Source organism: Phyllobates terribilis, unplaced genomic scaffold (genome assembly GCF_046119375.1).
Source record: "Phyllobates terribilis strain yellow unplaced genomic scaffold, ASM4611937v1 Scaffold_11__3_contigs__length_659146591, whole genome shotgun sequence".
In the NCBI taxonomy this organism is placed as follows: domain Eukaryota; kingdom Metazoa; phylum Chordata; class Amphibia; order Anura; family Dendrobatidae; genus Phyllobates; species Phyllobates terribilis.
In genome coordinates, this window is record NW_027362771.1 from 638522754 (window position 1) to 638548322 (window position 25569).

Consider the following 25569-nt stretch of genomic DNA (forward strand, 5'->3'; position numbering starts at 1 on the left):
TTCCAAATGGACAATGACCCAAAGCATACTGCCAAAATGGTTAGAAAATGGTTTAAGGATAGCAAAGTCAATGTTTTGGAGTGGCCATCACAAAGCCCTGATCTCAATCCTATTGAAAATTTATGGGCAAAGCTGAAAAAGCAAGTGCGAGCAAGTCGACCTACAAACCTGGATCAGTTACACCAGTTTTGTCAGGAGGAATGGACCCAAATTCCGACGAACTATTGTGAGAAGCTTGTGGAAGAATATCCCAAACATTTCACCCAAGTCATTCAGGTTAAGAGCAATGGGACCAAATACTAATGAAATGGATGTAAACTTTTGACTTTGCAGTAAACAATAAAAATGCCTTAAAACATTCTCTCTCTCTCATTATTCTGGCATTTGGCAAATCTTAAAAATTATTTTGGTGTTCCTAATTGACCTGGAAACCGGGAAAGGTTTATTCTGATTTCATGTCAGATATTGAGAAAACATGCAGATGTGTCTTTTCATATACTGTATGTAAACTTCTGTTTTCAACTGTAGTTATATAGGTTTAAAAATGACTTTGGTCCATCAAATTCAACCTTTCTCCAACCATTATGCATTGATTATCGCTAGATTGTTTATAATCCACACTGCCGTTTGTTCTGATGAATGCATTTTTTTTAAATGCTGTCATAGTATCTGCCATTATTACCTTTTGTGGTCGGGCATTCCACAGTCTGACTGCTGTAAATGTAATGAACCCTTTCCTATTTAGCTAGAAGAATATGTTTTGTAATTATTATTTTCTGGTATCCATTGGTTAGTAGATTTTGAAGGTTTCTACCTGTAGTCCAGAAGTCATGGTTGGCCAGATATGATGTTAGGGAATCCCTGAGTCTCTAACATCATATCTCTCCATACAAGACGTCTGGACTACAGGCAGAAACCTTCAAAATCTACTAACCAGGTAATCATTTATAGAAATCATTTACAAAGCTCAAGCCTTATCAACATTAGTGGATGCTACTCCCTAACCAAGTATGGTTGATTCTAGTTTGGTCATTACTGCACCCTAGTGGAGAACGTGCTACACCCTCCTAATCGAGCACAACTTTAGTGGAGACAATCTCGGCCTCAGGTACAGACAGACCACTTCCAATCCATATACTCTGTATGAGTACCTATAACCAGCTATTAACGAGCTCTACTTTTTACAGGTACCTGTAGGCTCTGGATCCTCTAGAAGTCCCACAATCTTCCACCTATGACTCCCTGCACTCCATTTTTGAGCAACAAGTGATCAAATCCTCCTCTGCATTTTTTACTTACAGTACAGACCAAAAGTTTGGACACACCTTCTCTTTTAAAGATTTTTCTGTATTTACATGACTTTGAAAATTGTACATTCACACTGAAGGCATCAAAACTATGAATTAACACATGTGGAATTATATACTAAACAACAAAGTGTGAAACAACTGAAAATATGTCTTATATTCTAGGTTCTTCAAAGTAGGCACCTTTTGCTTTGATGACTGCTTTGCACACTTTTGGCATTCTCTTGATGAGCTTCAAGAGGTAGTCACCGGAAATGGTTTTCACTTCACAGGTGTGCCCTGTCAGGTTTAATAAGTGGGATTTCTTGCCTTATAAATGGGGTTGGGACCATCAGTTGTGTTGTGCAGAAGTCAGGTGGATACACAGCTGATAGTCCTACTGAATAGACTGTTAGCTGCTTTTTTCTTGCCATAATACAAATTCTAAGTAAATAAAAACGAGTGGCCATCATTACTTTAAGAAATGAAGGTAAGTCAGTGCGAAAAATTGAGCAAACTTTGAAATTGTCCCCAAGTGCAGTTGCAAAAACCATCAAGCGCTATAAAGAAACTGGCTCACATGAGGACCGCCCCAGGAAAGGAAGACCAAGAGTCACCTCTGCTTCTGAGGATAAGTTTATCCGAGTCACCAGCCTCAGAAATCGCAGGTTAACAGCAGCTCAGATTAGAGACCAGGTCAATGCTACACAGAGTTCTAGCAGCAGACACATCTCAGCAACTGTTAAGAGGAGACTTTGTGCAGCAGGCCTTCATGGTCAAATAGCTGCTAGGAAAAGACTGCTAAGGACAGGCAACAAGCAGAAGAGACTTGTTTGGGCTAAAGAACACAAGGAATGGACACTAGATGAGTGGAAATCTGTGCTTTGGCCTGATGAGTCCAAATTTGAGATCTTTGGTTCCAACCACCGTGTCTCTGTGCGACGCAGAAAAGGTGAACGGATGGACTCTACATGCCTGGTTCCCACCGTGAAGCATGGAGGAGGAGGTGTGATGGTGTGGGGGTGCTTTGCTGGTGACACTGTTGGGGATTTATTCAAAATTGAAGGCATACTGAACCAGCATGGCTACTACAGCATCTTGCAGTGGCATGCTATTCCATCCGGTTTGCGTTTAGCTGGACCATCATTTATTTTTCAACAGGACAATGACCCCAAACACACCTCCAGGCTGTATAAGGGCTATTTTACCAAGCAGGAGAGTGATGGGGTGCTACGCCAGATGACCTGGCCTCCATAGTCACCAAACCTGAACCCAATCGAGATGGTTTGGGGTGAGCTGGACCGCAGAGTGAAGGCAAAAGGGCAAACAAGTGCTATGCATCTCTGGTAACTCCTTCAAGATTGTTGGAAGACAATTTCCGGTGACTACCTCTTGAACCTCATCAAGAGAATGCCAAGAGTGTGCAAAGCAGTCATCAAAGCAATAGGTGGCTACTTTGAAGAGCCTAGAATATAAGACATATTTTCAGTTGTTTCACACTTTTTTGTTAACTATATAATTCCACATGTGTTAGTTCATAGTTTTGATGCCTTCAGTGTGAATGCACAATTTTCATAGTCATGAAAATACAGAAATATCTTTAAATCAGAAGGTGTGTCCAAACTTTTGGTCTGTACTGTATATCCTTTTTTAATATATTTTTAATATGTACTTAATAAACAGTTTCTTAATTACACTACCTTTCTCCTCTTTATTCTCTGGCTTCAGTGGACCAGCATGGTGGATACCAAATAATTCTCCTCCTTCATCACTATACGGAGCTTATGGTGCCATCGACCCCTTGTTGAGGGCTCACTGTGTGTACTTTCCAGCGCCCTAGCTTGTCCTTTTAATTATTATTATTATTTTTTTTTTTTTTAAGCAATATGACAGAAATTGAAAGAAAAAAGCATCTTAAATAATAGTACAATTCAAACTATTGTATTATGAGCAGTAGGTAGTGTGAGGTATATTAAAACATAACGTTTAGGCCACAGCCTCACTATCAGTATTTGGTCAGTATTTGGTCAGTATTTTTTCTCTGGAGTGGGAACCAAAACCAGGAGTGGGTGATAAATGCAGAATTGGTGACTTGTTTCTATTATACCTGTGGCGTCGGCAGAGACGCCGATCTCCTTACCGCCGCGGTCCTGGTCCGGCACTCCTTGTCCCTCTTCTGGCGTCCCATGCTGTGCTGGATCCCCGGGTATTGTGCTTAGGGCGTGCACGCTCCCTGCCTCTTAAAGGGGCCGTGAGCGCCATTCCAAAATGTCCCCGGCCGATGGCTGGAGGACATCTGGTATTTAAGACACATCCCCGAGTATGGAAATGCCTGTGCAATGTTGTAGTTTCTGTGATAACACTCTCTCCAGCCCTCAGGTCCCAGTGCTGCCCCCCAACCTGTCTATCAGCTGTGCCTGTAAGCCTGTCCACCAGTTGTGCCCGCCTGTCAGCCAGCCAGCCGAGCCTGTCCATCAGTCAGCTCCGTCCGCCTGCCTACCATCTGTCAGCCCATCAGTCATGCCAGTCAGCTTTGGCTATCAGCCCCATGGGAGTCGTCTGATCTCACACGAGGTCGGTCCAAGAGTGGCACCTGGTTCACTTTCCCAGTCCCTCCTTGGTTCACGGAGTCGACTAAGCCACCATGTAGCCAGGGTCAGTCCAGGTAGGCACTTAGTTATACCACTCTGGTCCCTTCTTGTACCACGGCACAGTGGTTCCACCATTTGGACCCGTAACAGTTTGCACAGGTCATGGAATCCAGTGGCTCCCAGGCTCCCTCGCTCTCTGACCTGTACCCAGAGTTTTCCCGCCAGAGATCTCAACAGGATACAATCCTGTCCTACCTACGGACTATAAACTCCCACTTGGATGCACTGTCCACCCTGTCTGTGGCAGCCTCTAACCAAGCAGAACCCGCTCCGGCGGCACCTCAACACAGTAGTGGTGTGGCACCCAACTTTGGACCCTGACTATCGGCCGTTCCACGCTTTGGTGGTGATCCTGCTCTATGTCGGGGCTTCATCAACCAGTGAAAGCTGCACTTTGAGCTCTTGGCTCATCAGTTCACTTCTGACCGGGCTAAAGTGGCATTTGTCATGTCTCATCTCACCGGAGAGGCATTGGCTTGGATCAATCCCCTGCGCGAGAGAGGGGATCCTCTGATGTCAAACCTCCAGGCTTTCCTTGTGGCCTTCCAGAGGGTTTTCGACAAGCCCGGATGCACATCCTTGACTGCTCTCTCCCTCATCTCGGCCAAGGGAACTTCACACTGGGTCAGTACGTGATGCGTTTCCTCACTCTCGCGTCTGAACTTGCCTGGAACAACGAGGCTCTGGTGTCTATCTTTTGGGAGGGTCTTTCTGGGCGGATCAAGGATGAACTGGCCGGCTGTGACATACCCACCTCTCTGGATCATCTGGTATCGTTGGCTACACGGATCGACATCAGGTTCCAGGAGCGATCCAAGGAGGTTATCCGTGAGAGAAAATCTCTGCGCCTTGCACCAACCGTCCAAAGGCCAGTTTCTCAACCCGCCTCTGCCTCGGCATCCTCCCCCGAATCTATGCAGGTAGACCAGGTAAAGATGGTCAAGTCTTGCCAGGAGGCCCGCCACGCTGAGGGAAGATGTTTTTACTGTAGCAGCTCAGAGAACCTAATCCGCTCTTGTCCAAAGAGACCGGGAAACTCCAGTGCCTAGGATCGCTTGGAGAGGTCGCCCTGGGCAAAACTTCTCCCTCTCCATCTCTGACCCTGTCTGTATCTATAACCTGTGGTAAGATACATTTTTTTGAGACTGTCTATCTAGATTCTGGTGCCGCTGGGAATTTTATCCAACAGGCCATTGTGGAGCAGTATAAGATCCCTATTCAACCTCTTTCAGATCCATTAGTGGTTTCCTTCGTGGATGGGAGGCCCATTTCAAAATCCATTTTGTTCGTCACCGAGCCTGTAGTTCTTCAGATTTGAGTGCTACACTCAGAGAAAATCTCCTTCAATGTGCTGTCCGGCCTCCCTCACTCTTTACTGCTTGGACTGCCCTGGCTTCAGACTCATGACTGTAACGGGTCTGGGAGGCGGAACCTCTGAGCTACTATACAAGGGGGCGGTCCTTGTAAGGGAGCGGGTGGCGAGCAGGCAGGCAGTCACAGCAGGTGACCGGGACAGTCTCTGGAAGAATGGGCAGGAGATCACGACAAGTGACTGGGGCAGTCTCTGGGTGAACGGGCAGATGGTCACGGCAAGTGACCGGGACAGTCTCTGGAAGAACGGGCAGATGGTCACGGCAAGTGACCGGGGCAGTCTCTGGGTAAAGGGTTGGTACGACCTGTGGCGGCTGATGGTAGACTTGAGCTCCCAGGTGAGCAGGCGAGAGTCTCTGGATAAACGGGTGGTCACAGCATGTGACGGCGGAGCCTCCAGGAAGACCAACAGACAGGCGGCAGATGAGCGCTCCCAGGTGAGCGGGCAGAAGTCTCTGGACAGGCGGGTGGTCACAGCACGTGACGGCAGAGCCTCCAGGTAGGCTAGCAGACAGGCAGCAGATGAGCGCTCCCAGGTGAGCGAGCAGGAGTCACTGGACAGGCAGGTGGTCACAGCATGTGACGGCGTAGCCTCCAGGTAGACTAGCAGGCAGGTAGCAGGTGTGTGCTCCCAGGTGAGCGGGCAAGCTGGTCCATAGACAGACTGACGGGAGTAGGAAGGCAGACCGTCGGACCTCAGGCAAGCAGGCAGGTGGCTGGTGTGCGCTCCCAGGTGAGCGGGCAGGCTGGTCCTTAGACAGACTGACAGGAGTAGTAAGGCAGACCGTCGGACCTCAGACTAGCAGGCAGGTAGCAGATAATCAGGCAGGAATCTGGCAGGTAACTGGCAGGTAACTGGCAGGTAACTGGCAACGGGACCTGAGGGCTGAAGCAGAGTAGTGAACAGTGCAACAACATTACTCGGACACCTCCATTTTGGAGGAGGTGCCTTATATATGGTGAAGTCCTCCGGCCATTGGCCGGGGACTCCTTAGGACGGCGCGCGCGGCCCCTTTAAGAGGGAGGGAGAGCGCGCGCGCCCTAAGCACAGTGGCCGGGAAGGAGCGCGCGCTGCCAGCAGAGCGGGAGGAGGACGCCGGGCACGGAGCAGGGAGGTGAGGGGAACAGCGTCCCTGCCTAGCAGAGGGCAGGGACGCCGGCGCTACAGTACCCCCCCTTTAGGCCCCCCCTTTTTTAGGCCAGACAGAAATTTAGCAAGGATAAGAGGGGCATGGATGTTCTCCCGGGGCTCCCACGTTCTCTCCTCAGGACCAAACCCATTCCAATCTACTAGAAAAAAGGTCTTTCCTCTTACCCTTTTGGTGGCAAGAATGTTCTCTACCTCAAACTCGTCCTCAGCAGAAATCGGAGCAGGAGGCGTACCTGTAGACTTGGAAAAAGAGTTAAGTACCACAGGTTTGAGGAGAGATACATGGAAGGAGTTAGGGATCCGTAAGTTGGCCGGGAGTTTCAATTTATAGGCCACCGGGTTGATCTGACTGATGACCTCCAGGGGACCGATGAACCGAGGCCCTAACTTGTAAGAAGGTATCTTGAGCCGGACATATTTAGATGAGAGCCAGACTTTATCTCCGGGACGAAATTGTGGAGGATCCAGGCGTTTTTTGTCAGCGTGTCTTTTCATCTGTTCGGACGACTGAAGGAGTGCGGATCGGGTACTCTCCCAAATGGAGGAAAATTTGCTAACGAGAGATTCCGCAGCCGGGTTGTCCACAGAGGTGGAGACAGGAAAAGGAATCCGAAGATGCTGACCGAAGACTACAAAAAACGGGGATTTGGAGGAGGATTCGCTCTCGTGATTATTATAAGAGAACTCGGCCCATGGTAGGAGATCCACCCAGTCAGAATGATGGGCATTAACGAAGTGCCGGAGGTAACTGGTCAGGTTCTGATTGATCCGCTCCACTTGACCATTGGACTGTGGGTGGTAAGCGGAAGAGAAGTCCAGGGTGACATCTAGCAGTTTACAAGTGGCTCTCCAGAAGCGTGAGGTGAACTGTACCCCACGATCCGACACAATGTGGAGGGGCAGGCCATGAAGATGAAAGATGTGATGAATAAAGTCTTTAGCTAGCTCGGGTGCAGACAGTAGGCCTGGCAGGGGAACGAAATGAGCCATCTTGGAGAAGCGGTCAGCGACCACCCAAATGACCGTACAACCGGCAGAGACTGGGAGGTCTGTTATAAAGTCCATTGCTATATGCTGCCAGGGGGCAGCAGGTACTGGGAGCGGAAGAAGGCGACCGGCTGGCAGATGTCTCGGAACCTTGTTGCGAGCGCAGGACACACAGGCAGAAACAAAGTCTATTACGTCCTTGTGCAGGGTAGGCCACCAGTAGTGCCGGGTAATAAGCTGGAGGGTCTTTTTCTGACCGGCATGGCCAGCTAGTTTAGACGAGTGACCCCAGTGAAGGATCTTCTCCCGATCAGGTACTGATACGAACGTCTTTCCGGGAGGGAGACGATTTAGACTCACGGGAGCCACCTGCATTACTCTGGCGGGATCGATGATGTGTTTCGGATCTTCCTCGAGATCAGACACCAGAAAGGATCGAGACAAGGCGTCCACCTTGACGTTTTTGTCAGCCGGGCGAAAATGAAGAACAAAATCAAAGCGAGCAAAAAACAAGGACCACCGGGCTTGGCGCGGGTTAAGTCTCTGGGCATGCTGGAGGTAAGCCAAGTTCTTGTGGTCAGTGTAAATTATTACAGGGTGAAGAGCCCCCTCGAGCAGGTAACGCCACTCCTCCAATGCCAGCTTGATGGCCAATAACTCTCGGTCTCCTATGGAATAATTGCGCTCAGAGGAGGAGAAGAGTTTAGAGAAGAAGCCGCAAGTTACCATCCTCCCGGAAGATGATTTTTGAGTAAGTACCGCTCCGACTCCAGAGGAGGAGGCGTCAACTTCCAGGAAGAACTGCTTGTTGCCGTCCGGGCGATGCAGCACCGGGGCGGAAGAGAAGGCCTGTTTTAAGGAAAGAAAGGCCTCCTCTGCTTCGGGCGGCCACTCTTTGGGATTAGTACCCTTACGGGTGAGCGCGGAAATTGGGGCAGTCCGGGAAGAGAAATGTGGTATGAAGAGGCGGTAGTAGTTGGCGAAGCCCAGGAACCGCTGAATGGCCTTCAACCCCTCCGGTCGGGGCCATTTCTCGATGGCAGACAGTTTCTCTGGATCCATTCATAGGCTGGTCTGAGAAATAATGTAGCCCAAAAACGGAAGCGAGGTCTGCTCAAAGAGGCACTTCTCGTGTTTAGCGAAGAGGTGATTCTGCCTGAGCCTGAGCAGGACCTGACGAACGTCCCTCCGGTGAGTCTGGAGATCCGGAGAGAAGACCAAGATGTCGTCCAGGTACACCACTACGCAGGAGTAGAGAAGGTCCCGGAAGATGTCATTGACCAACTCTTGAAAGACGGCAGGAGCGTTACAGAGACCAAAGGGCATTACCAGATATTCATAGTGGCCGTCCCGGGTGTTGAATGCCGTCTTCCATTCATCCCCCTGACGGATACGAACCAGGTTGTAAGCCCCACGGAGGTCCAATTTGGTGAAGATTCTAGCCCCTCTCAGGCGATCAAATAACTCCGGAATGAGCGGAAGGGGGTACTTATTTTTCACCGTGATCTGGTTAAGGCCTCTATAGTCTATACAGGGACGGAGAGAGCCGTCCTTCTTTTTTACGAAGAAGAAGCCTGCTCCCGCCGGGGAGGTAGACTTCCGGATGAATCCCCTGGCCAGATTCTCCTCAATATATTCAGACATCGACCGGGTCTCAGCAGCGGATAATGGATAAATACGCCCACGGGGAGGAGTAGTATCGGGTAACAAGTCGATAGGGCAGTCGTATGGTCTATGAGGGGGTAGTGTCTCTGCTTCCTTTTTATTAAAGACATCAGCATAAGACCAATAAGGAATCGGAAGTCCAGGTAGATTAGCTGGGGTAGGAGAAGGACGGACGGGATTGACGGGAACCTGACAGGTCTTATGGCAGTCCTGTCCCCAGCGAAGGACTTCTCCGGTCTGCCAGTCAAGCACGGGTGCATGTCTCTGGAGCCAAGGTAGACCTAGCAGGAGGGCGTGAGAGAGTCCAGGCAGAACATGAAAGGAGATACTCTCAGAATGCAGCATTCCCACCTGCAGAGTAATGGATTCGGTGATGAGTTGGATGGGGCGTGGTAAGAGACCCCCATCCACGGCAGCAACAGACAAGGGTACAGCCAGAGGTTTGGTGGGGATGCGGTACTTCTCTACCAGGGACTGTGAAATAAGATTCCCGGCTGCTCCAGAGTCCAGTTGGGCTAGTTCGAAATAACGGTTCTCCCCGCAGACGATTGAAACTGACAGCAGCAGAGATGGAGAGGATTTATTCTTGTCTAGGTCGACCTCTCTGAGCGAACCTAGACACAGGCGTTTCCCGACCTCTCTGGGCAGGCACGGATCCGGTGCTCCTTACTGCCACAGTAGAAGCAGCTCCCCTCGGCACGGCGTAAGTCCTGACGGGTTTTGACCATCTTGGTCTGGTCGACCTGCATAGGCTCAGGAGAGTGTACCTGGGGAGAGACGGAGGGAGTGACGGGTTTCTGAAAAGTAGGAGCTAGACGTGGAAACCTCCTCTCACGGGTGACCTCTTTGGCACGCTCCTGGAACCGTAGGTCAATCCGGGTGGCAAGAGTTATTAGGTCATCGAGAGTGGTAGGAACGTCCCGACCGGCAAGTTCATCTTTAATACGGCCGGACAGACCCTCCCAGAAGACGGATACCAGAGCGTCGTTATCCCAGGCCAGCTCCGAGGCAAGGGTACGGAACCGTATGGCATATTGGCCCACGGTGAGACTTCCCTGACGGAGGCGTAGCAGAGACGATGCGGATGAGGTCTTCCGTCCGGGTTCGTCGAAGACTTTCTGGAAAGCCGTGAGGAAGGCAGGCAAGTCGGACACCAGGGGGTCTCCTCTCTCCCATAGAGGATTTAGCCAGGCCAGGGCCTCCCCGGTGAGATGGGACATGATGAAGGCAATTTTGGCCCGGTCGGAGTTAAACTGGTGGGACAATAGTTCAAAGTGCAGGGTGCACTGATTAATGAAGCCCCGAGCCTGGGCGGAGTCGCCTCCGAAGCGAGGAGGTGCAGAAAGCCGCGGTCCGGGGTAGGATACCATGGTATTGGTGGCAGCGGAGCTGCCGGGTTGCGAGTCATGGCACTGGCGGTGGTTGCTGGTGGAGCAGTCAGAGTGTCCAGGCGAGAATTGACATTCCGCAGGTGACCCAGGATGGACTCCTATTGGGACCTCTGACGGGACAGTTCATGACAGAGGTCCGAGAGCGAGGGAGCTTGGGTGCCACCGGGTTCCATGGCCCGAGCAAACTGTAACGGGTCTGGGAGGCGGAACCTCTGAGCTACTATACAAGGGGGCGGTCCTTGTAAGGGAGCGGGTGGCGAGCAGGCAGGCAGTCACAGCAGGTGACCGGGACAGTCTCTGGAAGAACGGGCAGGAGATCACGACAAGTGACTGGGGCAGTCTCTGGGTGAACGGGCAGATGGTCACGGCAAGTGACCGGGACAGTCTCTGAAAGAACGGGCAGATGGTCACGGCAAGTGACCGGGGCAGTCTCTGGGTAAAGGGTTGGTACGACCTGTGGCGGCTGATGGTAGACTTGAGCTCCCAGGTGAGCAGGCGAGAGTCTCTGGATAAACGGGTGGTCACAGCATGTGACGGCGGAGCCTCCAGGAAGACCAACAGACAGGCGGCAGATGAGCGCTCCCAGGTGAGCGGGCAGAAGTCTCTGGACAGGCGGGTGGTCACAGCACGTGACGGCAGAGCCTCCAGGTAGGCTAGCAGACAGGCAGCAGATGAGCGCTCCCAGGTGAGCGAGCAGGAGTCACTGGACAGGCAGGTGGTCACAGCATGTGACGGCGGAGCCTCCAGGTAGACTAGCAGGCAGGTAGCAGGTGTGTGCTCCCAGGTGAGCGGGCAAGCTGGTCCATAGACAGACTGACGGGAGTAGGAAGGCAGACCGTCGGACCTCAGGCAAGCAGGCAGGTGGCTGGTGTGCGCTCCCAGGTGAGCGGGCAGGCTGGTCCTTAGACAGACTGACAGGAGTAGTAAGGCAGACCGTCGGACCTCAGACTAGCAGGCAGGTAGCAGATAATCAGGCAGGAATCTGGCAGGTAACTGGCAGGTAACTGGCAGGTAACTGGCAACGGGACCTGAGGGCTGAAGCAGAGTAGTGAACAGTGCAACAACATTGCTCGGGCCCCTCCATTTTGGAGGAGGTGCCTTATATATGGTGAAGTCCTCCGGCCATTGGCCGGGGACTCCTTAGGACGGCGCGCGCGGCCCCTTTAAGAGGGAGGGAGAGCGCGCGCGCCCTAAGCACAGTGGCCGGGAAGGAGCGCGCGCTGCCAGCAGAGCGGGAGGAGGACGCCGGGCATGGAGCAGGGAGGTGAGGGGAACAGCGTCCCTGCCTAGCAGAGGGCAGGGACGCCGGCGCTACAATGACCCTGTTCTAAATTGGAGTTTGGGAGAGGTGCTCCGCTGGGGTCTGGCGTGTCACAAAACCTGCTGGGTTCCTGTCTGTCCTGCCGGACTTCCAAGCACTCCTCCCCAGCTTGCCAGCACCTTATTGGTCATACGCGGACATCTTTGACAAAAAGGGGGCTGAGACTCTACCTCCTCATAGGCCGTATGACTGTCTTATCGATCTCATACCTGGTGCCTCACCACCTCGAGGTCGAATCTTCCCCCTATCATTGGCCGAGACCCGTGCCATGTTGGAATATATTGAGGAGGATCTGGTGAGGGGTTTAAAACAGAAATCCACCTCTTCGGCAGGTGTAGGATTCTTCTTTGTCAAGAAAAAGGACGGCTCTCTCCGCCCTAGTATTGATCATAGGGTTCTAAATCAAAATCACAGTAAAGAACAAGAATCTAGTCATGAGCAAGCACTAAAATCCCACTTATTAATCCTGACAGGGCCTACCTGTGAAGTGAAAACAATTTCCAGTGACTACCTCTTGAAGCTCAACAAGAGAATGCCAAGAGTGGGCAAAGCAGTTATCAAAGCAAAAGGTGGCTACTTTGAAGAACCTAGAATATAAGACATATTTTCAGTTGTTTCACACTTTTTTTTAAAGTATATAATTCCACATGTGTTAATTCATAGTTTTGATGCCTTCAGAGTGAATGTACAATTTTCATAGTTATGAAAATACAGAAAAATCTTTAAATGAGAAGGTGTGTCCAAACTTTTGGTCTGTACTGTATATATAAATATATATATATATATATATATACACATGTTGTGGAATACCTATACTAACAGGATGTTCAATGGACCCTCTTGTGCTGTATCATGCACTGCAGTCTGCCACATACATATATATATATATATATATATATATATATATATACTGTATGTTGTGGAATACCTATACTAACTATGAAGAAGCAAATCTCTCCCTGATGCAGCAGCAGCTCTGCCTACTCTGCCTGTTTCCAGAGTAGACTGTGACGAGCATAGAGGCGCCAGGTCTTATATACACCTGACGATGCTGTGCGGCCAGACAATCACTGTAATGCCCACAACCAACATGGCTATGGCATTACAGTGCATGGCAGGTAATCCCTGCATGTTCATTGACTCTCTAAAGAGTGCCAAACATGCAGGGAGGGGACCCAAGCTCCAACCCAAGCAACCCGGAAATACTCATCAAGCTCGTCGAGCACAGTTATGCTCCGGCGAGTACCGAGCAGTGGCAAGCACGTTCGCTCATCACTACAAGTATCCTCTGCCCTTCATCTCTGAATTGTTTGATCTCCTCAAAGGTGCAAAGATCTTCACTAAGCTCGATCTCTGTGGTGCAAATAATCTTATCCGGATTCGCCAGGGTGATGAGTGGAAGACGGCATTCAACACTAGGGATGGCCACTACGAGTACCGTGTGATGCTCTTCGGACTCAGCAATGCACCAGCAGTCTTCCAGGAACTAGTGAATGACATCTTCCAAGTTCTTCTATATTCCTGTGTAGTAGTGTACCCGGACGATATCCTGGTGTTCTCTTCTGATCTGTCCTCACATCGAAGAGACATACGACAGGTATTACAGAGGCTCAGGAAGAATCGTCTGTATGCCAAATTCGAGAAATACGTTTTTGAACAGACTTCACTCCTTTTCCTGGGATACATAAGCTCAGAGACCGGGCTTAAGATGAACCCCCAAAAAGTGTCTGTCATTCTTAATTGGCTCCAGCCTGAGGGGTTGACGGCTATTCAGCGGTTTCTAGGATTTGCTAATTATTACCGCCTGTTCATTCTACATTTTTCCTCCTGGACTGCTCCCATCTCTGCCCTGACCCGCAAAGGGGTAAATCCAAAGGAATGGACTCCTGAAGTGGAAAGTACCTTCATGTCCTTTAAACAAACCTTCTTTTTGGTTCCGGTACTACATCATCCTGACTGTAACAAGCAGTTTCTGGAGGTTGACGCCTCTTCTTCTGGGGTCGGAGCAGTTCTCAACCAGAAATCCTTGTCTGGACGAATGGTGACCAGCGACTTCTTTTGCAAGCTCTTTTCTCCTTCGTAGCTCAACTATTCCATTGGAGATCAAGAAATGCTTGCCATCAAACTGGCACTGGAGGAGTGGCGGTTCTTGGTGGAAGGGGCCTTGCATCTGGTGGTCATCTACATGGACCACAAAAATCTTGCCTACTTGCAGTCCACCCAACGACTCAATCCTCATCAGCCCAGATGGATTTTGTTCTTCAATTTCTCTCTTCACTTCCATCCAACAGACAAGAATATCAAGGCAGACGCACTCTCCCAATCATTCCTTTCCACTGATCAAGAGGAGGAGCCTCAACACATCATTGAGCCCTCCAGAATAATGACTGTTGCCCCGTTTGACCTGTCTCATGTACCTCCTGGTAAGACCTTCGTGGTGGCGCCGGATAGGAAGAAGGTCTTGTTCTGGGGTCATTCGTCTCAACTGGCAGGTCATGCTGGTCAAAGGAAGACATTTGCTAATTTCCCAACATTACTGGTTGCCAACCCTGCACAAGGACGTCGCAGATTTTTTCTCAGCTTGCTCTTCCTGTGCCCGAAACAAAACGCCTATACAACTTGCGACTGGTCAACTTCTTCCTCTACCTGTGCCTTCCACTCCGTCACAACATATTGCGATGGATTTCATCAAGGATCTCCCTTTATTGGCCGGTTGTGCCGTCAATTGGGTGGTCGCTGACCGCTTTTCAAAGATGGCCCATTTCATTCCCTTGCCAAGTCTTCCTTCTGCTCCAGTACTAGCTAAATATTTCATCCTTCACATTGTCCATCTCCATGGCCTACCTCTTCATATTATCTTGGATATAGGATTTCAATTTACCTCACACTTCTGGAGAGCCACATGCAAGCTGCTGAATGTTGCTCTTGACTTCTCATCGGCCTATCATACACAGTCCAATAGCCAGGTTGAGCGTATCAATCAGATACTCACTAGCTTCATTTGGCACTTCATCAATGCTCACCATAGAAACTGGGCGCAGCTTCTGGCTTGGGCCGAATTTTCCTACAATAACCACGTGAGTAAATCCTTGGCCAAATCGCCGTTCTTTGTGGTGTATGGTCAGCACCTCAATATTCCGTTTCCTGTCTCTACTTCCGTTGACAATCCTGCTGCGGATTCTCTTGTCAAAGACTTTTCTATGATTTAGGAGGATACTAAATCTGCACTTAGTTACGCCCCCTATGGTCCCTCCTTGTACCATGGCACAGTGGTTGCACCATCCGGACACGTAACAATACTTTTTCTTTGATTCTTCCTCACCTGGTTTTGGCGCCCACTCCTAAGAAAAAAAATACTGACCGAATCCTGACCGAATACTGATAGTGGAGCCGTGGCCTTACTCATTCACTCTTAAAATAAATGCTGTAGTGCACTACCAGCAAGCAAAGAAGAAAAGAGCACCCAAAAACACCAAGAAGCGACAAGAAAAAGGACAGCCAAGAAGGGAAGAAGAGTGGTGGTGGTGGGAGACTCACTACTGAGAGGAACAGAAGCAGCTATCTGCAGACCGGACATAACCGCAAGAGAAGTATAGGATACCGAAGCTCATCAGTTCCAAGGATGTCCACCCATTTCTTCTGATACATGTTGGCACCAATGACACAGCAAGGAAGGACCTACGGACAATCTGCAAGGACTTTGAAGCATTGGGGAAGAAAGTAAAAGAACTGGATGCGCAGGTAGTTTTTTCTTCTATCCTTCCAGTAGAAGGGCACGGCATCAGGAGATGGAACAGGATTTTTGATGTGAACAACTGGCTGAGACGATGGTGCAGACAACAAGGATTTGGATTCCTGGACCACGGTGTGATTTACCTCTATGACGGACTCCTTGCCAGAGACGGACTACACCTCAACAAACCCGGGAAACACACATTCGTCAGGAGACTCGCAACACTCATCAGGAGGGCGTTAAACTAGAAGAAGAGGGTATGGGAGGAAAAACGCCGGACACGAACATGAAACCAGAGAACATACTAATGAAAGATATGAAGTGCGGCAAAGAAGGTCCAAGACAAGATACTTGGAAGGGAGGTAAGAAAATTTCTAATACAATCCACAGAGAGAAGATTGGAACAAAACAAAATCATGTAAACTGCGTGCTAGCAAATGCCAGAAGCCTGACAAACAAGATGGATGAACTGGAAGCAGAAATATCTACAGGTAACTATGACATAGTGGGAATAACCGAGACATGGTTAGATGAAAGCTATGACTGGGCAGTTAACTTACAGGGATACAGTCTGTTTAGAAGGGATTGAAGAAATCGGAAAGGGGGTGGAGTCTGTCTATATGTAAAGACGTGTCTAAAGCCTACAATACGGGAGGGTGTATGGGAGGGAAATGAGGAGGTCAAGTCCTTATGGGTGGAGATACATGGGGCCAAAAACAATAATAAAATTATCATAGGAGTCTGTTATAAACCACCAAATATAGCAGAAGCCACGGAAAGTCTATTAATGAGACAAATAGACGAAGTAGCAAAAAATAACGAGGTGATTATTATGGGGGACTTCAACTACCCCGATATAGACTGGGAAACCGAAAGCTGTAGATCTCAGAAAGGAAACAGGTTTCTGTCAATTATCAAAGACAATTATTTGTCACAACTTGTGCAGGAACCAACTAGAGGGATGGCCCTTTTAGACTTAATATTAACAGACAGGCCAGACAGAATAACTGAGGTGCAGGTAGGGGGGCACCTGGGAAATAGTGACCACAACATTATACAATTCCACATGTGCTTCAGTAGGGTGCCCAGCAAGGGAGTCACAAAAACACTGAACTTCAGGAGGGCAAAGTTTGATCAGCTAAGAGATGCCCTTCACCTTATAGACTGGGATAGTATCTTCAGTAATAGGAGCACGGATAGAAAATGGGAAATTTTCAAAACTGTCCTACATAGTCACTGTAGAAGGTACATACCTTATGGGAATAAAAGGGCTATGAATAGGAGGAAGCCAATGTGGCTAAATAAGGAAGTCAAGAGGGCAATGAAAAACAAAAAAAGGGCTTTCGGTAAACTTAAACAAGAAGGCAGCGAGGAAGCGCTAATATCTTATAGGGAAAAAACAAAATCTGTAAGAAACAAATAAGAATAGCAAAAGAGGAGACAGAGAGACTAATTGCCAAGGAAAGTAAAACAAATCCCAAACTGTTCTTTAACTATATAAACAGTAAAAGGATTAAAACTGATGGAGTTGGCCCATTGAAAAATAACCTGGGTAAAATCATAGAGGGCGATGAGGGTAAAGCAAACCTACTCAATAGCTTCTTCTCCACTGTTTTCACAAAAGAAAACATTTTATCGGAGGAAATGCAGAGTGATAAAGTAAACCCTCCGCTAAATATCACCCACCTAACCCTGGAGGAAGTTCAGAAATGCCTAAATAATATCAAAATAGACATGTCACCAGGCCCAGATGGCATACACACCCTGGTACTAAAAGAATTAAGTAATGTGATAGACAGACCGCTGTATCTTATATTCAAGCACTCTTTACGGACAGGGACTGTCCCACTAGACTGGCGCCAAGCAAATGTGGTACCAATATTCAAAAAGGGGTCTAAAAGTGACCCTGGGAACTATAGATCAGTCTGCTTAACGTCTGTTGTGGGTAAACTGTTTGAAGGATTTCTTAGAGATGCTATTGTAGAATATCTTAATGATAATAACTGTCTAACTCCATATCAACATGGATTCATGAGGGATCGCTCCTGCCAAGCAAACCTGATGGCCTTCTACGAAGAGGTGAGCTCACAGCTGGACCGGGGAGAGTCAGTGGATGTTGTATACCTTGACGTCTCCAAAGCGTTTCATACCGTGCCTCACAAAAGGTTGGTATATAAAATGAGAATGCTTGGTCTGGGGGATAATGTGTGCAAGTGGGTAAATAGCTGGCTGAGTGATAGAAAGCAGAGGGTGGTTATCAATGGAGTAAGCTCAGGGCGTGTCAGGGTTACTAGCGGGGTGCCTCAAGGGTCTGTCTTGGGCCCTATATTATTTAATATATTTATTAATGATCTAGTGGAAGGGTTGCATAGTAAAATAGCAATATTTGCAGATGATACTAAACTTTGTAAAGTAGTTAATACAGATGAGGATAGGGCACAGCTACAGGAGGATTTAGATAAATTGGGGAGTTGGGCCAAAAATTGGCAAATAGGGTTCAATGCCGATAAATGTGAGGTCATGCACATGGGAAAGAAAAACAGCAGTCACCCATACATGTTAAATGGGAAACCGTTGGGGAAATCTGACATGGAGAAGGACCTGGGCGCCTTGGTTAACAGCAAATTAAATTGGAGTGCCCAGTGTCAGGCAGCAGATGCGAAGGCAAATAGTCATGGCATGCATCAGAAGAGGAATAGGGGCATATGATGAGAACATTGTTCTTCCTCTGTATAAAGCGCTGGTAAGGCCGCAGTTAGAATATTGTGCACAGTTCTGGGCTCCGGTGCTCAGGAAAGACATATTGGTGCTAGAGAGGGTACAAAGGAGGGCGGCTAAGGTAATAAAGGGAATGGAGGGACTAGAATACCCAGAGAGGTTGTCAAAATTAGGCCTATTTATGTTGGAAAAGAGAAGGCTTAGGGGAGACCTCCTAAACATGTATAAATACATCAGGGGGCAGTACAGAGATCTCTCCCATGACCTGTTTATACCAAGGATGGTGACAAAGACGAGGGGGCACACTATGCGTCTGGAGGAAAGGTGGTTCCTGCACCAGCATAGAAGGGGATTCTTTACGGTCAGAGCCGTGAGACTCTGGAACTCTCTGGGAGAGGAAGTGGTGATGTCCAACTCACTTAATGAGTTCAAGAGAGGCCTGGACGCCTTTCTTGAGAATAATAAAATTACATCTTATGCTTAGTTAATTAATCCTGGGATTTAATCTGACTGCCAGATTGGAGTCGGGAAGTGAATATTTCCTCAATGATGTTAATTGGCCTATACCGCATGGTTTTTTTTTGCCTTCCCCTGGATCAATGCTGCGGAATAGCTGCAGTGCACAAGAAATAGGCTGAATTGGATGGACTCTTGTCTTTTTTCGGCCTTATAAACTATGTAACTATGTAATTTGATAATAAAAGAGATAAAAGTATCCCCTATTTATTTGAAGCAAAATAGAAGATCCCTTCTCTGAATCTGGTGGCTAAACATCACAAAACACCATGGTGTAAAACATAAAACAAACAACTGAATAATATCCAATTGAAATATTGGTCCTGACAGGGATCTGAGACAAATAAATTGATGCCAGCCCAATGGGGCACATCAATTGGTAAAAACACATCAACTTCATAATATTGACAGTCATTTATTACCAATTACATTAACATCCTTTTTCAGATTAGTGCATACCTGCTACATTATATCCAAACAGTATTGATAAGGAACATTCTCAACCATTTTCCTTGTCAGGGCACTGGGACATTGGGGTTGTCTATGGTTCTTCAGTTACATAGTTACATAGTTTATAAGGCCGAAAAAAGACAAGCGTCCATCCAGTTCAGGATATTTCTTGTGCACTGCAGCTATTCCGCAGCGTTGATCCAGGGGAAGGCAAAAAAAACAAAAAAAACATGCGGTACAGGCCAATTTACATCATTGAGGAAAAATTCACTTCCTGACACCAATCTGGCAGTCAGATGTAATCCCTGGATTAATTAACTAAGCATAAGATGTAATTTTATTGTTCTCAAGAAAGGCGTCCAGGCCTCTCTTGAACTCTTTAAGTGAGTTGGACATCACCACTTCCTCTCCCAGAGAGTTCCAGAGTCTCGCGGCTCTGACCGTAAAAAATCCCCTTCTATGCTAGTGCAGGAACCTCCGTTCCTCCAGACGCATAGTGTGCCCCCTCGTCTTTGTCACCATCCTTGGTATAAACAGGTCATGGGAGAGATCTCTATACTGCCCCTTGATGTATTTATACATGTTTAGGAGGTCTCCCCTAAGCCTTCTCTTTTCAAACGTAAATAGGCCTAATTTTGACAACCTCTCTGGGTATTCTAGTCCCTCCATTCCCTTTATTACCTTAGTCGCCCTCCTTTGTACCCTCTCTAGCTCCAATATGTCTTTCCTGAGCACCGGAGCCCAGAACTGTGCACAATATTCTAAGTGCGGCCTTACCAGCGCTTTATACAGAGGAAGAACAATGTTCTCATCATATGCCCCTATTCCTCTTCTGATGCATGCCATGACTCTATTTGCCTTCGCAGCTGCTGCCTGACACTGGGCACTCCAATTTAATTTGCTATTAACCAAGACGCCCAGGTCCTTCTCCATGTCAGATTTCCCCAACGGTTTCCCATTTAATATGTATGGGTGACTGCTGTTTTTCTTTCCCATGTGCATGACCTTACATTTATCGGCATTGAACCCCATTTGCCATTTTTTGGCCCAACTCCCCAATTTATCTAAATCCTCCTGTAGCTGTGCCCTATCCTCATCTGTAATAACTACTTTACAAAGTTTAGTATCATCTGCAAATATTGCTATTTTACTATGCAACCCTTCCACTAGATCATTAATAAATATATTAAATAATATAGGGCCCAAGACAGACCCTTGAGGCACCCCGCTAGTAACCCTGACACACCCTGAGCTTACTCCATTGATAACCACCCTCTGCTTTCTATCACTCAGCCAGCTATTTACCCACTTGCACACATTAACCCCCAGACCAAGCATTCTCATTTTATATACCAACCTTTTGTGAGGCACGGTATCAAACGCTTTGGAGAAGTCAAGGTATACAACATCCACTGACTCTCCCCGGTCCAGCTGTGAGCTCACCTCCTCGTAGAAGGCGATCAGGTTTGTTTGGCAGTAGTGATCCCTCATGAATCCATGTTGATATGGAGTTAGACAGTTATTATCATTAAGATATTCTACAATAGCATCTCTAAGAAATCCTTCAAACAATTTACCCACAACAGACGTTAAGCTGACTGGTCTATAGTTCCCAGGGTCACTTTTAGACCCCTTTTTGAATATTGGTACCACATTTGCTTGGCGCCAGTCTAGTGGGACAGTCATTGTCCATAAAGAGTGCTTGATTATAAGATACAGCGGTCTGTCTATCACATTACTTAATTCTTTTAGTACCCGGGGGTGTATGCCATCTGGGCCTGGTGACTTGTCTATTTTGATATTATTTAGACGTTTCTGAACTTCCTCCTGGGTTAGGTGGGTGATATTTAGCGGAGGGTTTAGTTTATCACTCTGCATTTCCTCCGATAAATTGTTTTCTTTTGTGAAAACAGTGGAGAAGAAGCTATTGAGTAGGTTTGCTTTACCCTCATTGCCCTCTATGATTTTACCCAGGTTATTTTTCAATGGGCCAACTCCATCAGTTTTAATCCTTTTACTGTTTATATAGTTAAAGAACAGTTTGGGATTCATTTTACTTTCCTTGGCAATTAGTCTCTCTGTCTCCTCTTTTGCTATTCTTATTTGTTTCTTACAGATTTTGTTTTTTTCCCTATAAGATATTAGTGCTTCCTCGCTGCCTTCTTGTTTAAGTTTACCGAAAGCCCTATTTTTGTTTTTCATTGCCCTCTTGACTTCCTTATTTAGCCACATTGGCTTCCTCCTATTCATAGCCCTTTTATTCCCATAAGGTATGTACCTTCTACAGTGACTATGTAGGACTGTTTTGAAAATTTCCCATTTTCTATCCGTGCTCCTATTACTAAAGATACTATCCCAGTCTATATGGTGAAGGGCATCTCTTAGCTGATCAAACTTTGCCCTCCTGAAGTTCAGTGTTTTTGTGACTCCCTTGCTGGGCACCCTACTGAAGCACATGTGAAATTGTATAATGTTGTGGTCACTATTTCCCAGGTGCCCCCCTACCTGCACCTCAGTTATTCTGTCTGGCCTGTTAGTTAGTATTAAGTCTAAAAGGGCCGTCCCTCTAGTTGGTTCCTGCACAAGTTGTGACAAATAATTGTCTTTGATAATTGACAGAAACCTGTTTCCTTTCTGAGATCTACAGCTTTCGGTTTCCCAGTCTATATCGGGGTAGTTGAAGTCCCCCATAATAATCACCTCGTTATTTTTTGCTACTTCGCCTATTTGTCTCATTAATAGACTTTCCGTGGCTTCTGCTATATTTGGTGGTTTATAACAGACTCCAATGATAATTTTATTATTGTTTTTTGTCCCATGTATCTCCACCCATAAGGACTCAACCTCCTCATTTCCCTACCATACATCCTCCAGTATTGTAGGCTTTAGACACGTCTTTACATATAGACAGACTCCACCCCGTTTCCGATTTCTTTGATCCCTTCTAAACAGACTGCAACCCTGTAAGTTAACTGCCCAGTCATAGCTTTCATCTAACCATGTCTCGGTTATTCCCACTATGTCATAGTTACCTGTAGATATTTCTGCTTCCAGTTCATCCATCTTGTTTGTCAGGCTCCTGGCATTTGCTAGCACGCAGTTTACACAATTTTGTTTTGTTCCAATCTTCTCCCTGTGGATTGTATTAGAAATTTTCTTACCTCCCTTCCAAGTATCTTGTCTTGGACCTTCTTTGTCGAACTTCATATTTTTCATTAGTATGTTCTCTGGTTGCATGTTCGTGTCCGGCGTTTTTCTTCCCATCCCCTCTTCTTCTAGTTTAAAGCCCTGCTGATGAGTGTTGCGCATCTCCTGGCGAATGTGTGTTTCCCAGGTTTGTTGAGGTGTAGTCCGTCTCTGGCAAGGAGTCCGTCATAGAGGTAATTCACACCGTGGTCCAGGAATCCAAATCCTTGTTGTCTGCACCATCGTCTCAGCCAGTTGTTCACATCAAGGATCCTGTTCCATCTCCTGACGCCATGCCCGTCTACTGGAAGGATAGAAGAAAAAACTACCTGCGCATCCAGTTCTTTTACTTTCTTCCCCAATGCTTCAAAGTCCTTGCAGCTTGTCGGTAGGTCCTTCTTTGCCATGTCATTGGTGCCAACATGTATCAGAAGAAATGGGTGGACATCCTTGGAACTGATGAGCTTCGGTATCCTATCGGTAACATCCTTGATCTTCGCCCCTGGGAGGCAGCATACTTCTCTTCCGGTTAAGTCCGGTCCGCAGATAGCTGCTTCTGTTCCTCTCAGTAGTGAGTCTCCCACCACCACCACTCTTCTTCCCTTCTTGGCTGTCCTTTTTCTTGTCGCTTCTGGGTGTTTCTGGGTGCTCTTTTCTTTTTTTCTTGCTGGTAGTACCTCATCCTTTGGTGTGCCATCTTTGTCCTCCACAAGTCCTTGGAATCTGTTTCTCAGTTGTGTGGTTGATGGTGTCTCCATGGTCTTCTTGCTTCTTTTGGTCACTTGCCTCCACTTGTCACCCTCGGTAGGTTCTCTGACGCTTCCTTCACTTTCCGTGACCAGTAGTGACGCTTCTGTTCTGTCCAGGAAGTCTTCATTTTCCTTGATGAGTTTTAATGTCGCAATTCTTTCTCCCAGTCCCCGCACCTTTTCTTCTAAAAGAGCCAGTAGTCTACACTTCTGGCAGGTGAAGTTGGTTTCAGCTTCTGGTCGATCTGTGAACATGTAGCACATGTTGCAGCTCACCATGTAGGTTGTCACATCTGCCATGCTGCTCCTTGTCCCTGCTGACTTGATGTCTGTCTTCTTTCTTGTGATACCCTAGGACAAACAAATTAAACAAAGGCGCGCGGTTTGGCGATGCTTTCCAAGCAGCTGGTCCCGGCTGTACCCAACGATCTTCTAGCTGAAGGAGACTCTTCACTTTCTCAGAAGGCACCTGGAATATGCAAATTGTCCTCTTCAAGCTTCAATCCCTGGTTTGGCGATGCTTTCCAAGCAGCTGATTCCGGCTGTACCCAACGATCTTCTAGCTGAAGGAGACTCTTCGCTTTCCCAGAAGGCACCTGGAATATGCAAATTGTAATCTTCAAGCTTCAATCCCTGGTTTGGCGATGCTTTCCAAGCAGCTGGTCCAGGCTGTACCCAACGATCTTCTAGCTGAAGGAGACTCTTCGCTTTCCCAGAAGGCACCTGGAATATGCAAATTGTCCTCTTCAAGCATCAATCCCTGGTTTGGCGATGCTTTCCAAGCAGCTGGTCCCGGCTGTACCCAACGATCTTCTAGCTGAAGGAGACTCTTCGCTTTCCCAGAAGGCACCTGGAATACGCAAATTTTCCTCTTCAAGCTTCAATCCCTGGTTTGGCGATGCTTTCCAAACAGCTGGTCCCGGCTGTACCCAACGATCTTCTAGCTGAAGGAGACTCTTCGCTTTCCCAGAAGGCACCTGGAATATGCAAATTGTCCTCTTCAAGCTTCAATCCCTGGTTTGGCGATGCTTTCCAAGCAGCTGGTCCCGGCTGTACCCAACGATCTTCTAGCTGAAGGAGACTCTTCGCTTTCCCAGAAGGCACCTGGAATATGCAAATTGTCATCTTCAAGCTTCAATCCCTGGTTTGGCGATGCTTTTCAAGCAGCTGGTCCCGGCTGTACCCAACGATCTTCTAGCTGAAGGAGACTCTTCGCTTTCCCAGAAGGCACCTGGAATATGCAAATTGTCCTCTTCAAGCTTCAATCCCTGGTTTGGCGATGCTTTCCAAGCAGCTGGTCCCGGCTGTAGCCAGTGATCTTCTAGCTGAAGGAGACTCTTCGCTTTCCCAGAAGGCACCTGGAATATGCAAATTGTCCTCTTCAAGCTTCAATCCCTGGTTTGTTCTAAAGAACAGAGGATAAATCATATTTTATTGGACAAATGTCCCAATGATAACAGGAGTTTTATCAAAGCAAAAAAAACTCAAAATGCACCAAATAATTTTGCACAACAGAGTTTCCAAACAATGTATAGGTTGTAAAGAACTGAAAATGGTCATTTGTTGAATTTGCAGTATTAAGACGTCATATTTACTGACATCAAAAGCTTTTCTAATCAGAAACATCCTAACAAGCCGAGTTCCATGTAACATTCTTTGATATCACCTTCACAATTTTTGCATCCATTGAATTTGTGAGTTTTCTGATAGTTTCTGCTTGAATTTCTTTGCAGCTCTCCCCCATAATTCCAGACTAAAATATGACCCCATCACCTCCTTGCTAACATCGCTGCCTTGTTGGGTCATGTTGGTCATCCACCAACCATCCACTCTACTCCATCCATGTGGACCATCCAAGGTCGCACGACATCATCAGCAAAGATGTCTTCATGTATGTTTGTGCCCTCTGCAACTGTTTCTGCTTGTGAGCACTGTTAAATGGTGGCTGAATAAAAGGTTTATAGACAACCTCTGGAGGATCCTACACCTTGTAGTTCGTGGGACTCCAGAGGTCCAGATCGTCACAGGGGTCTAAGATTGATGTCAGTGATCCAAAGATGATGAGGGACAAACCATCATGAGTTTATGTGAAAAAAAATTACATTTTTATGACTGTTAATTTCAATTTGCATAATTATTTGGAATGCATACCACAATCATAAAGCATAATTTTGCATGTGTTGGCTTTTTGTATATGTACCTACCAAGCAATTCTTATTATGTAATTTTTGGGAGAAGGGTTGAATTTTATTAAAAGATAAAAAAAATAAATATAGACATTTAATTATGCATACCTGATTTTGCACATCTGTTTCACTATTGCAATATGTTAACCATACACACTGCAACTATACTGTGGCCTGCTGCCTAGAATTTGGTGTTACGTATTTTTTGC